The sequence below is a fragment of the Pyrus communis genome, chromosome 14, assembly GCF_963583255.1.
Source record: "Pyrus communis chromosome 14, drPyrComm1.1, whole genome shotgun sequence".
Classification (NCBI taxonomy): domain Eukaryota; kingdom Viridiplantae; phylum Streptophyta; class Magnoliopsida; order Rosales; family Rosaceae; genus Pyrus; species Pyrus communis.
Genome location: NC_084816.1, coordinates 15,750,421 through 15,766,393, shown reverse-complemented (window position 1 = coordinate 15,766,393; position 15,973 = coordinate 15,750,421). Strand labels below are relative to the sequence as shown.

The following is a 15,973-nucleotide window of genomic DNA, read 5'->3' as shown; positions in this document are numbered from 1 at the left end:
AACTTCAAAGCCTAGTAGATAGGTGAACCAAGACTCAACTCAAAACAAAGTGAGTTGAGAAATCAATACCTTTGTAGATTCCTCTTTGCATAAGCAAAGGCTAATCACCCAAAGGGAGGGCCTTCATTCCTTGCATCTTAGATCCATGGATTTGGATGGATGAAAAGGTTTCTCCAAGTTCCCAAAATTGAGAACCTCTAAGTCTCCACACCAAGGTAAGATTGGAGAAGAAATGAGTGACCTTGAGGAAGTAAGATTGCTAGATGTTTTCCTCAAGGGTGGCCGGCCATTTCTAGAGAGAAAGGAGAGTTTGTCTTTCTCCAATTTCCCCAAAAACAACCCTTCAATGAATTTTGGCTATAAAGTCACACTTATACCTTAATTCATTTGAGTGGCAGACTTGTAAATAAGTCCAAAACCCACTCTTTCTCTAAATGGCCGGCCTTAGGGTATTCATTGGGCTATTTGGGCCTTTGTGAATCATTATTCATTAAGTTGTCACACAACTTAAGTCAATGGACTTGACGTTCGAAGCCCATTGGGCCTTAAGGTCCAAAACTATCCCGAGGTCTTTTAACGAACTTATTCGTTTGATTAATAATCATATTAATTAATCCTTGCCATAAATAATTAAACCATTTAATTATTCTTACTCATCTCCATTGAATCTTCAATCTCTACCTTACACGGTGTACGATCCATTAGGTTCCTTTTAGCGAGGCAGTGGGCGATTTAAACTCTTTCAAATCGATTGTGAATTGAAACTTACTTTCAATTCTCCCGTTAGTGATAATACACTTTTAGGGCTTCCACAAACCATGGTTGACGCCTAGCAGCATGTCATGGTTACCCAAGCTAATCAGAAGAGGTGGAGAACCTATTCAGTTTTAGGATTACAAATGCAATACGGTCTTTCTCTAATACAATACTCTTGACCACATTGTTTGGTTTGATAGTTTATTCATGTCTACTATCCAATGTGATTTGGAACACATTCCTAAATCTCATTCATACTTTGGCCAAAGATTCTTAATCATATCATAGAGTATTCTCCCTCAAACAGTTTGAAGGTTAGAGATCCCTTGTTGCGCATTCACTTGCCTCCATGGCTAAATGGCTTAACCCCAACGATGCCGTGGACACCCTCCTGATGGAGTGACTTTGACATAATCAAAGATTAAGGACCTAACCACAAGACAACTGTGATGCCTCAGGTCAAAAGACTAATTTGCATTATCCCAACCATGAGTTCTCATATGACATGAATATGAGAACTCTTCGTTGATCGTGTTCAGTGAACTCATTCTCTATTGAGCACCTACGTACTTGTCTTGATGTCACACACACCAATGACTCGAGACTAGTCACTCTCCCTGAGAGAAGACATAGCACGTACTGATCTTAATGGACTGTCAATGCCCAATTGACAATCCTATGATCAGGAACGTTTAGGATGTGTCAACGAAAGAATGGTCTCATGAATCTAACTTCTTTAGATCGCATTCTTCCAATCACATATTCCTTGGACTTATCGTTTAAGCATATAACATTTATATGAGACGGCTCAAACAATAATCTTTGCCTTTTACATTTAAACTACATTAGTTTAACATTGTGAAATGTCCGTAAAGTATCATCATATGATTGGTTTTAGGGCACATTTCCAACAGATAACCCTTTTGGTACATTTACATTCCAAATATACTGAGAAATACAAAAAATCAAATCAACTATAAAACTAAATGTGTCCATATTATAGGTAACTAGATGTAGCTATATAATCAAACAAATCTTTATTATGTGTTGGGTCTTCTAAATAATAAAATCTGACAATTTTTTTTTATAAATATTCTACTATATTCACACAAAAAAAAAGAGTAAAATTATAACAAACAATAAAAAAATGCTTAGAGATGGATAATAAATGCATAAATATAGGGATAAGAGGAAAAGAAAAAAAAACAAAACAAAATGTCCAGGAAAAGTTGTGAAAAACTAAAATTCTAAACAAAATAGAACTTATGTGAAAAACTGAAATTAATAATCAAAATTTTAGGAAAATGTTTGATCAAATTTTCAAAAGGAGTGTATGTTTAGTCTAAAAAATTAAAAAACAAGGCGCCTATATCAAAATGCCCCTATTTTATAATCATATTTGCTATACTCAATTTTACATGCATGTGTTCCAATATCATAGTGGACAGGATGTTGGGTTTTTATCCATGCGTCCCGGATTCGAAACTCTTCATTACCTAAATTATTGTAATATTTTCGAATTCTCTCCCCTTTCTTGAATAATAATAATAATATTTAAAAAAATTAAAAATTAAAAAAAAAAAAAAAAAAAAAAAAAAAAAAAAAACCACCTCAATTCTACCTCCTAAAAATTTGACCAAAAATAATTAAAAAAATATTTACATCCTAATATCCTATGTTCTAGAAAAGGCCTAGTCCAAGTAGTCATTAGTCATGAGTCAAATATGCCCTATAACCTAATTTTGCCTTGTAAAGTTGTAATGTGTCTGCATATCAATATTCGAACCGAACTACTATTGATTATTGGATATATTAAGCATTTAATATTTTCCTTTCTATATTATTTTCGAAGAAAAAACCATTTCTGTCCAATAATCTATAGGAAATTTAACTTCGGCAATTCCACGTGCATCCATGTATAGTGAAAACATGAAGTCAATCTGAGTATAATTTTCCTGTCGCAATATTCTGCCAAAATTGCATCCCAGCTGCCAAATTCAAAGGGACCCTTAAAATAAAGATTTCCGTTATGGTCCAAGAAAATGATGACACTCGTTAAATCTTAATTCAATGGAAAAGAAAGTACAATAATAAAAATTAAACAATCATTTACCATTAAATTCATATTGAACGTGGTTGATCATAATTTTCTTGAATCATGGAGTCTAGATGAACGAGTCTTCTAAACTAAATTAGTAACGTATAAGCTAGTTTTGTATTTGTTGGCGAAGAAGATAAGGTCGGTATAATATCATATTGTTTGTTTATATATTAAAGAAAGAAAGCAATAAAGTTCAATGTCTACACGTTCTTTAGAAAATGTCATGCATGATATGATGTGAGAGTTGATCACTCGTTTATGGTTGTTACTTCTATTGATCTTCCAGCTGCTACTTGCGCTACATATTGGCCTTCTAAATCATAAGTGTACTGCATACGTAGGAATGTGCCCCACCTTGCACTCAAATTCGAATTCCCTTAGCTTACAATTACAACATATAGTTGTCCACAGAAAAATGAGTAAAAAAGAACTTAAAAGTTTTTTGCACGAAAATTACTATCAACGCTCCATAAAAGTCATCGCACTTTTTGAAGCTCAACCTCCGCCTATATTTTTACTGAGGAGTGCATGATAATGATAGCTGCCAAAGAAGTCATTGCACCAGAGCCGAAGTGCTATTTCTCCCTCATATTTTTACTTGGATTTGCATGATAATAACAAGTCTTTTTGCATTTAACTACAAGAAACGCAGAAATTTAAAAGACATTTCCTTACATGCAGTCTCATTGAAGTCAGCCCAACAAAACGCTCAACAGATATTTGAACCAGGGAGTGATTTCCGCACTCCCTCCTTTTGTTATAACTATCGGGGTAAACCAATCAAAGGAGAATCAATGGGCATAAACAATGAGATGAGCGCAGAATGGGAAAAGAGGAGTGTGGAAATCATTACCTGTTTGAATACCGTCTCCTTCGAAATTAAAGAAGATGAAATTGACCAAGTGTGTATTAAAGAGATGGTAATCACAATAACAATGTATCTAATGATTATTATCGTCATGTATGGCATTTCTGTAATGTAATCTATCTCATGTAAACCAAAAGCAATTACATGCATCTCTTGCACTTGGTTAGACGTATGACAGAGACTGTACAAGTCTGGCATAGTCGTATAGAGGAAATACAGGAAACCAGAAGTTAGCAATCAAACGCTAAGCTTGGCGCGGAAATCTGTGCTTACAAATGGTTCTATAATTTCGTCTAAGCAAGCCATACGTATCCGTTCAGGTGTCGCGGGATTATCAAGTGGAAACCAGTCATTAGACCCTAGTTCTGCTCTTGCAGCTATAATGGCGTCCTTGATGGCGAAAATGACGGCTGATGCCAAGAAAAATGGTGGCTAACTAACAACTTTAGATGAGTGGATGGCCTTCACATTTGGATGGCCCTATCAATTAGTAAAGGAAACAACAGAATGGATCTTAACTTACGCTGGGCGGCCAAGTAAATTCGATTTCCATAAATACAATTGAAGCCTCAAGTAGTTCGAAGGACATTCACCAACTACAAAACCAAAGCTACTTGATAATGATAGACAAATTAACCCAAGGGCGTTCATCGACATCTTGAACCCCACCCATAACACTTTTAGACAAATTGCCTTTCAAAGTAACCTTTAATTCGATAACATGCTTTTCTAAAGTAATCAGCATACCTTCAGAAGTGAAGTGAAACGCTGAATTTGAAGGGGACATCATTTATGGAAGGAATCTTGTAACTTCCAGGCCCAGATGTGTAGAGGCAACCAGGCGAGATCCATTTATGAGCAGGATCGCCCCGCTTTAGTTCTTCTAGAGCTACCCATCCCAAACCTTGTACAAATGCTCCTTCAATCTGCATAAGAAACATAATATCTATTGCAGTTTAATTGAAACAAACCTCCAATTCAACCACCCCATCCCCTATTTCGTAAACAAGACTAAAGAAACAGCAAGTTTGACAGTCTGAAACTAGATCAGGATCCAGGAGTTTGTTAGCATCTGCATTAATTTACATGATTAAAGTAACAGGAGATCACGAATATAATGAATAGTTTACCACATAATATGGAAATGTTCTCTTTCTAGGCAAGTGCTTATACTGTATCAAACGTAGGCCAGATTTCAGACTGATTGTTTCCTCAACTTGTCTCCGTTCCTAGTTTAGCAACTTAGCGTCTCTTGCTAGACTTAAGTTGCCAGATATATGGTTATGCTGCCATACTGTGAATCTGGACTACACAGTCTGACAAGAAACAATCTCTCTTTCAGTGTAACATATTCGTATATATGTATGATAGTATGTATCTATGTAAATCTATATTTTTGAAACATTTTGCACCCGTTCTAGCCCTATTTACATCAATTCTTGAGGCCATTTCTGTAGTATAATGTTTCTTTCTAAAAATATTTATTCCTATTGACAAAAAATAAAAATAAACAAAACATACCCCAACATGGGATTACCAGATGTAATTTCAGAATGCCAAATGCAGCTCTGTTAATGCAAAGCCCGTTGAAAGTTTGCAACATAATATCCTCAAAAATGGGCTTCAAACGTTGTTTACTGATAAATTAAATAACTTGACAATTTAACGATACTAATAAGAAAAATGGAGGAACGAAAAACTCCTGCCCGACATCAATTGCGGGGTTGAGAAAGTAACCAAGATCCAAGAATATGTTAGCGGACCTAGTGTGAAAATCTCCAGTCAATGTATCAATTTCAACCTCAGCAAAAGCAGCCCCATAGGTGAAGTAGCTGAATGGGTTCCCTTTACCAGTTGTCCAATCAAAGTCAATGTCCGGTGTAATGTAAAACCCATGAGCAGAAAGATCTATCCGTTCCACATAGCATGCACTTGCCAGCAGACAATAAATATGAAACATGAAGCTAACAGAAGTTTCATACCATTAGAAATTCTCGGTGCAAAATGCTAGCACAAAAGGGTCCACGTATGGTTTAGGGTTTAGGGTTCAGGGGAGTTATATGTTCCAAGAAGTTTGTGACTGATTAAATACTATAGATCATCCTAAGGTATTACCAATTAATAAGCCCATGCAACAGAAACTGTATCTTGGAACATTTAAATCTTTCTGACCGTCATTTTCAGTTTATTTTGGAGTATATAATTAATGGCCTATCAGTTTTATCGATTTACTTCAAAACCATTCACAATGTTTTTCTCCTCTTGTTTCCGTTGGAATTATGATTAACTTCTTTGTTTTGGAACGCTCCTGGTGAGTAACTGCCAAAGCATCCTAGATGCTAGTCATTTACTCCTTGAGAGAAAGAAGGCAATGAACTTCTATGAAAGACACGATAGCCAAATTATAGCACAGTAATTAGAAACTATGACAGGAAGAGAAGCTCGGCAAAAGAACTGAAATTTTGCTGTGAAGCAATAGGTTCATATGTGCCTTAATTTTCTCACATGCGTCCAGAACTGCAGCTCCATACATGTCAGAACTCGCAGAAGCTGCTGTTGCCGATGCATTAGGAACCTAGTTTATTAATCCAACAAAATACGAGCATGGAATCATCAGCTTTGTTGGCATCTAGAAATAATAAAACAACAGATAAAGAATGGGAGTCTAAATCAGTTAATCACACCTGATAATTTGTTAAAATTATATTTCAAAAGCTATCCTAAGTGCCACAGAGAATTACAGGCTCTAATTTGTAGACGCATTCTCGTAAAATTTGCTTTTATCAAACGCATTTCACCAGTAACTGCAGAAATAACACTCCAGCAACTTCCCTAATATAACAATGCAATAAACTTGTGGAGAATGTAGAATCCTACATACGAAGTTCTGAGCCTTACTACATATTAATCTATTGGTCCTGGGCCTCTCCGTCTGTTGCAATTGGTTTTGAATTGAATGGTCTAATTCTAAAAGCTTAAGAATCCCTTAAGAAGGACAATCACAGGTTTCGTAAAGAACCTTAAAACAACAGAAATAGGAACAACCCCTTGCCCGTTAGGCGACAATAAGAGATTTAAAGTGTGCACAAGGTTTCTATCCCATATGATATATATAATAAACTGATACATTGATACATCTATTACATTATCTTTAGCTTGGATGAATAAACAAGGTGCAAAGTCTAACCACCGAGCCAAAGTTCCCCCATAAGGAATTAAAACACTGTCAATTACCTTGTCGGTACTTGTCTCTGAAATAAAGACAGAACTGAGAGAGATATTGAAGGCAGAATCAGCGACCTGAGCAACTTTAGTGTGTAAACCCTGCCCCATCTCAACACCTCCATGTGTGACTAAAACAGTTCCATCTGTGTAGACATGAACGAGAGCACCTGCCTAAGAGTCATTTAACAATACCTAATCAGAAATTCAATAGCATGATTGCATAGCATTATAAAAATGAAAATCAATTATAGACAAAAGATGGTAAAAAATCCTTTTGTCAAACCTCTATTTTTCTAACAGTTTATAGCAAGAAAAATCACTTAAATCTGGAACCACGTTTTATGAAAAATTACCTGGTTCATAAACTTTGATGTAAAGGCTATGCCAAATTTTGTTAACCATGGCAATACCACGCTTCCGCCACCGATTTTGAATATTAAATAGGTCAACTTCGTAGCGAGCCTTCGAAAAGTCGCAGGATAACTTCAGTTGATTCCACACAGGACCCAATGTGCAGTGTTTAAGTTGTTGACCATAATGCAATATTGATCCTTCACCTTGAAAATTAATTTCCTGAAACAAATGTATACAACAAGCTCAAACTAAAAGGAACGAGGCACTTATGAACTGAAGGTTCAAATGCAACATAAGGACTACAACATAATAAAATTTCTTTACATACTTTTATCTCCTCTGGGCTTTTTTGTGAGTTCAGCAGCAATCCTCTGAATCCAATTTTCCGCAATAATCATACCTTGAGGACCACCAAATCCACGAAAAGCAGTGTTACTTGTAATGTTAGTGAAGCAAAACCTTCCCACAATCCTCACATTTGGAATCTCATAGACGTTATCTGACTGAAACGTAGCACGTTCAAGTGTGGGAAGAGACAAATCTAGTGAGTTTCCAGCATTATTGTAGATTTCAAGATCCAGTGCCACCACCTTGCCCTCATTTGTAAATCCAACATGTGTAAAAGTATATATGACATCAATAGTTTTTATTTCTACTACATGGGATGTAACTTAACAAAGAAAAAACCGAAATCTAACTAAACGACAATAGCACAATGTGTAAAAACAAAAAGACGTGTTGCTAACATCAGATTGTAGAACCTATGAGCAGGACATAAATTTGGTCATACAATTATAGTAACAGAAGTAAACCTTGTACTTTCCAAGAAAGCTATGACGTTGGCCAGTTATCATCATGTCTGTATCATGGTCTAATGTAATTTTAACTGGATGATTTAACAGATATGATGGAACAGCGGCTGCAGCAGCAACGACAGCTGACCTGGTCTCCTTGCCACCAAAACCACCACCAATGCGCTTAGTTTTACAAACAACTTTCAACATTGGAAGACCAAGAACATGAACAACGTATTTCTGGTGCTTCTGAGGGGCCTGCACATTGATAATTTCATGTTACATCGCATTTGAAAATCATTGATAATTTCATGTTACATTGCATTTAAAACTAAGTACAATAATAAAGATCATAGGCATTTGATTGACACTGGTTCTTGAATCTTTGTTTCCAATTATCACATAAATACTTGCAATGCATACAACCAGTACTTATGCACAATAGTAACATGAAGACACAGGGAAGGGGAGAGGGAGAGGGAGAGAGATGTTATGCGCGAAGCGATTGGAAAGCCAAGTATGGTGCTGTTCAAACCCTACCAAAGCAAGTGGCCAATAGAAATGTTAAGTAAATCTTTCAAGAGTTGGGAGGTGGTTAAGGTGGCTAAGTGCAAGGCTCTTCCACCAGGGTAGGCAACTAAAAGCTGAATCACACTAGCATCAGTCTTAGCCCCGATGAACATGATGCAATTTCAGCAATAGTCTCTGCAATGTGACAAATCAAGTCATCTTCAAGGTATTGACCAATAGGTTGAAAGGTGTATTGGTGGTAGGTTAACCTCAATGCACATGTGTGCCAGTTTGGAAATAGCAGATGATTTGACGATAGTCCATGAGCTTCTACATGTGATGAAAGGGAGGAATGGTTCTTAAATGTCTAGAAGTAGATGAACTGTATTGTATGTCTTTTTTCAGATGACTCCATCAATGCTAGGGTGAAAATGTAGAGTTTCAAGATTGGGCTGGGTGAAGATATAGGCAAGGTGATGGCTCCATATTGGTGGGGGTTCAAGTTTACCAAGAAAAAGTTGCATGGGCCAACTAGAGACGCGAGGGTAAGGTGACAGCAGATAGGAGCTGGGTTTCAGGGAGCTATCCTGCTTTAATTATGTATTAATTGCCCAGCCTAGACAGAGCGTCACAAAACCCCAGACTCCCACTACATAGGCTGCTCAAAAGAAAATACTTCCCCAAGTGGTACCTCTTAATGGCTGGCTTCTGAACAAGGCCCCATCAGGTACCATAGTTTATTAGAATGAAGGAAGAGTCCTACAGGCAGGGCTTCATGTTATGGGACACACGTAAGGGTGAGGGATAACCCATGGTTATGCAAATTACATAGGTCGGGGCAGTTGCTATCACAAAAGGAAGAGGATGTCCAGCATGGAGCTGACTCAATTAATCCACTCACTTGATGCTCTGTAGTATTCAATGGAAGACGAGGCTTATAAATCAATGCTTTGCAACTATGAAGATCAAGTGATTTTTTAAGCGCCCTTGAGTAAAACGGGAGAGTTTTCTTAAGAAACAAAAAGTTATCAAAAAAGGAAAACGGTACAACTTAAGACTGGCACTCCTACTAGGGGTGGGTTCAAAAAACCGAAAACCGAAAAAAACCGAAAACCGAACCGGACTGAGGCCGAAAAAAACCGAACCGAAATTGTCAAACCAAACCGAACCGAATCTGACCAGTTCGGTTTCGGTTTTTGAGGCTCGGAAACCGAACCGAACCGAACCGAACCGATATATATATATATATATAATTTTTTTGAATATTTATAAATAGTTTAGTCATACAATCATAACAAAACAGAATCTGTTGCCAAGTTGGTTTCAGTGAAACTTTACAAGCATGGAGGCATGGGTTTGAACCCTCATGCCTCCAGGATTTGTGAGATTATTTTTAATTTTTTAATCTTTTTAACAAAACCCTTAACTATAACCCTAACCCTCCTCCTCCTTATTTTTCATTCCGCCTGGCCTCTTAATATGAATGTGAACTTTCATATTTCCTTTTTTTTTATAAATAATTTTGGAGGGAGAAAAAAAAAAAAAAAAAAAAACGAAACCGAACCGAAAAAATCCGAACCAAAAAAAAACCGAACAAAAAAAAACCGAAAAAAAATTGAACCGAACCGAAATTTCAGTTCGGTTTCGGTTTTGAGAAAAAACCGAACCGATTAGAACCGAACCCAGCCCTAACTCCTGCCATATCTTAACTGATTGAAGAAGCAATTCTTTCAAGGTTTCTAACATACCTGAGTGGATGAGACCATATGAACTTCATTGCCACCATCCATTGTCCATACCACACTGCTATTTGGCTCCAAATAGAGGTGCTCCTGTCCGCCTACTCGAACTTCCCCCTCTATGACGTTGTCACATTGACTTGATTGAAAGCAGAGGTCCACATCCCCTTTCCTTGAACACCTCTCCGTATCAGGATGGAAACTTTTGGCTTCGATGACATCCTGTATTGATACGATGGCTGGGAGCTCTTCATACTCAACATGAACCTTCCTTGCTGCTAATTTTGCATTTTCATGTGTATCAGCAACTACCACTCCTATAACCTGCATAAAATGTTGAAAAACACCATAGATAAGTCATAAAAGAGGATAACAGGATAACATAGCACCAAATGTACCACGCAAGAAAAAATCCCACACAGCTTTCAATTCATGTAGAGAGAGAGATTAATCTTTTAACCATCATACCTGACTGACAAATTCCGAAGCAAATAGTTCCTCGTCTTCAATAATTGGTCCAATGTTATTATCAGCTGGACCGTCCTTTGCTAAATATAAGCCTGCAAACCCAGATGATAACTTTGCTCCAGAATCATCGATTGAAAGTATACGAGCATGAGGCTCTCTGCTGAGTATTAAAGCAGCGTGTAAACCATTAGGAGACAATGGTGTGTCATCGGCATATTCTGCCTCTCCTGTAACCTGGTAGAAATTATCATATCAATACAAACACCATACTGCTACTCTCTACAAACAAAAATTCATGTACTGTACAAAAAATTATACCGATTTCCAAATGAAAAGGACCTTCACGCCATTTAATATCACAATAGCAATACATAAAATAATTATGCCGTCCAGCTCTCAAATGGTCATTACAAATTTTGGTAGTATAGGCTCCAAACATTATAAATTTGAACAATCGGTATATCAGTAAAATAAAAAAAGTTTGCCAATATATCCAAGAATATGCCTGAAGTCTTGCTGATAAATGAACCTCGGGAGACCCAACAGCTGTCCCACGTTTTATAACTTCATAGTCTTGAGATCCTATAACAGGTGGCCGGTGAAATGATTGTACAGCAGAAAGATGAGATAACGGTACACTCTCTTTAATGCATTGTTTCCCTTCCATTTGATGAGAAACCAAAAGAAAAAATTTGAAGAAAAAGCTAACGCTCAAAGATTTACGAAACTCCACCATCCCACCATGAGCGTCATCCTTGAGCAATACATCTTTTTGCAGGACTTTCAAGGCACCCTGCAACATCTCCTGGTTCCAACTCTTTCCAATGAGAAAATCTTTCGTTCTTGTTGCAGCAAGAGAGACTGGAGCAACTCCACCATAAACAATGGATGCATCAGACACAACCCAGCCACCTCTGTCCTCAAGATGAACACAAATCCCAGCATTCACAATTGCAATATCATCGTCCCTTCTGTGAGCTTGCTTATACTCTTTCACATACTCGAAAGACCTAGTCCAAGGTAAAAATACAGAGAGTAAAATTTCACCACTTGCCAGATCCACCTTTCGGTAACCCAGGAAAAAGTTTTCTGCCAGCATCGCTCTAATATTCCCTTTGGAATCAATGATCTGAAATTTCGCTCTAGAGGCCATCCAAAGAGGGTTCAAGTCTGATATTGGACTGGCTGTACAGATATTTCCACCAACACACGCAACATTTCTTATTTACACCCCAGCAAACCATTTTAATTGTTCAATAAAGGCCTTACAAGCAGAAGTTTCATGAGCTGTGCATTCTTTTATGACCATTCTTAAAACTTTAAGTAGTTCAGAAAGTCTTACTGCTGAACCTATCTCTATGCCATCATCCTTCACAGTCAATTTACTGAGTTCAGGTACATGCGTAACGGAAATCAAAACCCGATATTGAAGTTTCTTCAACCTCGTTTCAATTCCCACCTCGGTATTGCCTACCAATAATTTTGCATCTGGATATTTTCCTTCAATTCTAGCACTTGTTTAAACCTCAAGGGTCGGAACCACTTTAATCCACTAAAACCAGTCAAACTTAAATAAGTCAATTTTCTCAATAATAGCTCAGGAGGAAAAATAAACTCCTTGTCTGTGTATGTGCTTCCTCTCATCATGAGTACCACTTTCATGAGTGGTGCATGAACTTTCACTTTTCAATCCACTTGAACAGGGCTTTCCAGTCGAAGGGCAAACAAACTCACCTCCTTCAGAGCTTAGTGAAGATGTATTAATGTATGGTGTATCATTCGTTTTGGCAAAGACACGAAAAGCATCAACAATTGGTCTGTAACCTGTGCATCTACCCAAATTTCCTGCTAGACTTTCTTCAATCTCCCCCTCACTAGGGGGTTTCTGACTTGACCTTAACAAGTCGTACATGGACATAATAAAACCGGGGGTGCAAAATCCACATTGTGAACCATGAGATCGTGCCAACGATTCCTAGTTAACATGAAAGAAAATAGGCATAGGTTAGCATCTCAATAAGGCAGGTTACGAACTTAAGAAGCACATAATATGACTAAACATTCCATTAAAGGAGATTCCATACTCCGGACTCCCCCATTCAGGACCCTCCCAAATCTCAAAAAAGCAATTCAGTATAATACAAGTTGTCGGATAAAACATATGGTATTTCTCCGATTGTGATATCCTCTGTTTCGCCCAAGAAAGAGTGATTAAATCAGAAAAATTCTGGTGCATGAAATGGCCAATCAACTTATCTGTCCTAAAACCTCTTCCGAGAACTGCACTTCTTCCATAACAACTAATTGAGCTCAATTGGAGTTGCATTAGTCGTAATTATCCATAGGGTCTGACATTGGTTTTAACTTTCTTCTTTTATTCAATACCTTTATAGAAACCGCGCCCGCATCAGTCGATGCAGTGGTATTGATACCTCTAACGTTGAGGTGGTTTCTAGGGTTTTTTTTTTCAGTTCTATCAAATTTTCCTAAGTGTATGAGACTCCAACTTTACAACTTTTGACTCTGTACACAACAAATCAGGTGCCGAGATGCTTAATCCTCTTCGCAATTTAACTAAATAGAGGAAAACCTTGGGTACGTGCTCCTCAAGGCGCCCCTTGATTTCACGTTGCAGATCATTGGTACACAGAGAAAGCCTTTCTCTACCCAAACAAGTGATCCTACCAGCTACCATGGTAATATTAAGTAATGACGGATACAAGGAAGGGAAAAAAAAGGCAGCATATATTACTTGAATTGGGTGCAAGCCCTTTTTGTGGCTCCCTAGTCCTTCCACTGTAATTACGTGCATCCCTTCTACAGAGTACAAAGGAGCCAAGCATGCATTGACAGCATTGTGGCTGCATAAAAAATTTTACACGGAAAAACAAAATAATTTCAGTTTGATACAAATTTACGCGTGTGCATTTATATTCAAGAGCACGATAGACTCACAAACTTTTCTTCAGTTCTTTGTTGTAATGAGAAACCATAACAGTGCAAGCACCACATCCAAGCTTTGTCCCCGTCAAACCTACATCTTTTTTGCCACAAAGGAAATAGAAATTCTAATTAAGATTTTAATACAACGTATGAACCCAAAGTGCGCATCGCTTACATTAAGGCGACTGTACAAGAAGATGGACAACAAAATCTGGAAGAACACAGCATTGAAGAATGCATAAGAGATGATATGCAGCACAAAAAATAATTAACCATTCTGACATTTATTCACAACAATCAGGTCCGTAGCTCAATAATACTCTTCTTTCTTATATAAGAAATCGAGATTCTCATTCAAGTGAAATGAAACTACAACGCAGGGGACAAGGCAATCCCTAAACCACGCCTGAGTTCCCAACTCAAGAACGAGAAAGCAGAAGACACCAATGAAAACAAAACAAAAGAACAAACTGATACAGAACCTTAAAACATGATTAAAATGAAGTCCATAAGAATATCCAAAAATAAGGTATGTATTTCCAACGATCTGAGTGCACCTAAAAATTTCCTATTACTATCTTCATCCAAACAACCCAAATATCTTCAAGACAGTGCATCTTCTCAACATCATTCCCCCTTCCTGCCTCCAAAAAAATTAGGCTTCTAACAAAAATAATGCATTACAAGATTCCGGGGTTGCACAAACTCAAACTCAACTCCCTAAACAGCCTCATCCACAAGGACAACGTAACGGGACCAACAAAACATTAAATGATGTTTCATTCTGTAACAACCTGTCACGGGATTTACGAAACAAAACATTAAATGATGTTTCAATGTTGACTTTGACAGTTGACTTTTTAGGTTTTTGTCCGGGACCCCTCCTAGGCTAATTTCGACGTCCTGGATTCGTTTTTGAAGTCCGTTTTCCCAAATTCAACCATTTGAGTAGAGTTTGACTAAATATACCCTTTATGTGCTTAGGGGCAATTATTTATGGCGTTTCCGCTTTCGCTAGTTGCGTGGCTCTTCGGCGGCTAAGTACTGTAAGTGGACCCCTTCTAAAAATGCATGTTTTAATAGTAAAATTGCATACATGGAAAAGCATGATTGAATAATTATGTTCTATTAAACGCTTTGAGATAACATGCTTATTGAGGCTAGTTTGAATTATTACTATTTTTCCTATAACCCGTGTTCTTATAGAATATCTGATGGATAACGATATGATATTTAGAACATGTTTATAACACCTCTTTATAGTATAGATGATGGATGACTTTATACTCTGAAGTTGCTTTTCAATATATATATGTTCAATGGTTTTGTACTTATCTAGTGGTCCTTATTCCACTACGGGACGTAGGGATAAATTCCGGTCCGTCCCGGGCGATGGTTTGGTGTTGGCATAAGGCCTAGAGTGTGTTTTCTCTGGCTATTAGCACAGGGATGCGGAGCCGGCATGGGGCTTGGAGTGTATTTTCCTTTGACAGTCTGCTCAAAGACGGGAAGCCGGCATGGGGCCTAGGGGTTATCGAACATTCACTAGTGATTATTATATGTACAAGTTATGATTTGAGACATTGCACGACATGCGGAAAACCTATGTTTATCATGATATATATGTGTTTTTATAAAACCTGGGGGTTAAAACGTTGATAACTGTTTTATTATATATATATATATATATATATATCAACTTGATCCACTCATGTTTGTTTTGCGCCCCCTTCAGGACTTAGAATTGAGGCATACAATCCCAGCATCCAAGCACTTCCGCATTGGCATCTTCGACTCCTCTCAGTGTATGATCCATCCTTTGTTTCATTCAATTTTATATTATTTCTTTGAGTGTTCTAGTTTGTTGTATGCTCTGAACACGTTTCTTAAATGCATAATCATTATTCTTTTATATTTATAAGTTTTATCTATCCTTTGTTTTCAACATTTGCAATCAATAAATGGCTTTCGTCACCCTCGGGTGTCGGCCATCACGTGCCTATCCTGATATTCAGGGAATATCGAGATCGGGGCGTGTCACATTCAGCATCCATTGAGGAGTAAAATACCAACAAGATTTCCTGTTCTGCACCATGAGGGGGTGTTGGGGGTGTGCAACGGGTGCAGTGGCATAGGATCCCGAATTTCTAAAGGGCCCCACAACATTGATGATAATCTCATTCCAATTCCATGTCTCATCCAAACCAATATACTG

General features: G+C 37.5%; 1 pseudogene; it reads right to left on the bottom strand.

The window, feature by feature from the left end:
* Nucleotides 1-3,767: 3,767 nt before the first annotated feature.
* Nucleotides 3,768-13,823, bottom strand: LOC137716462 (xanthine dehydrogenase 1-like; annotated as a pseudogene).
* Nucleotides 13,824-15,973: the final 2,150 nt, after the last annotated feature.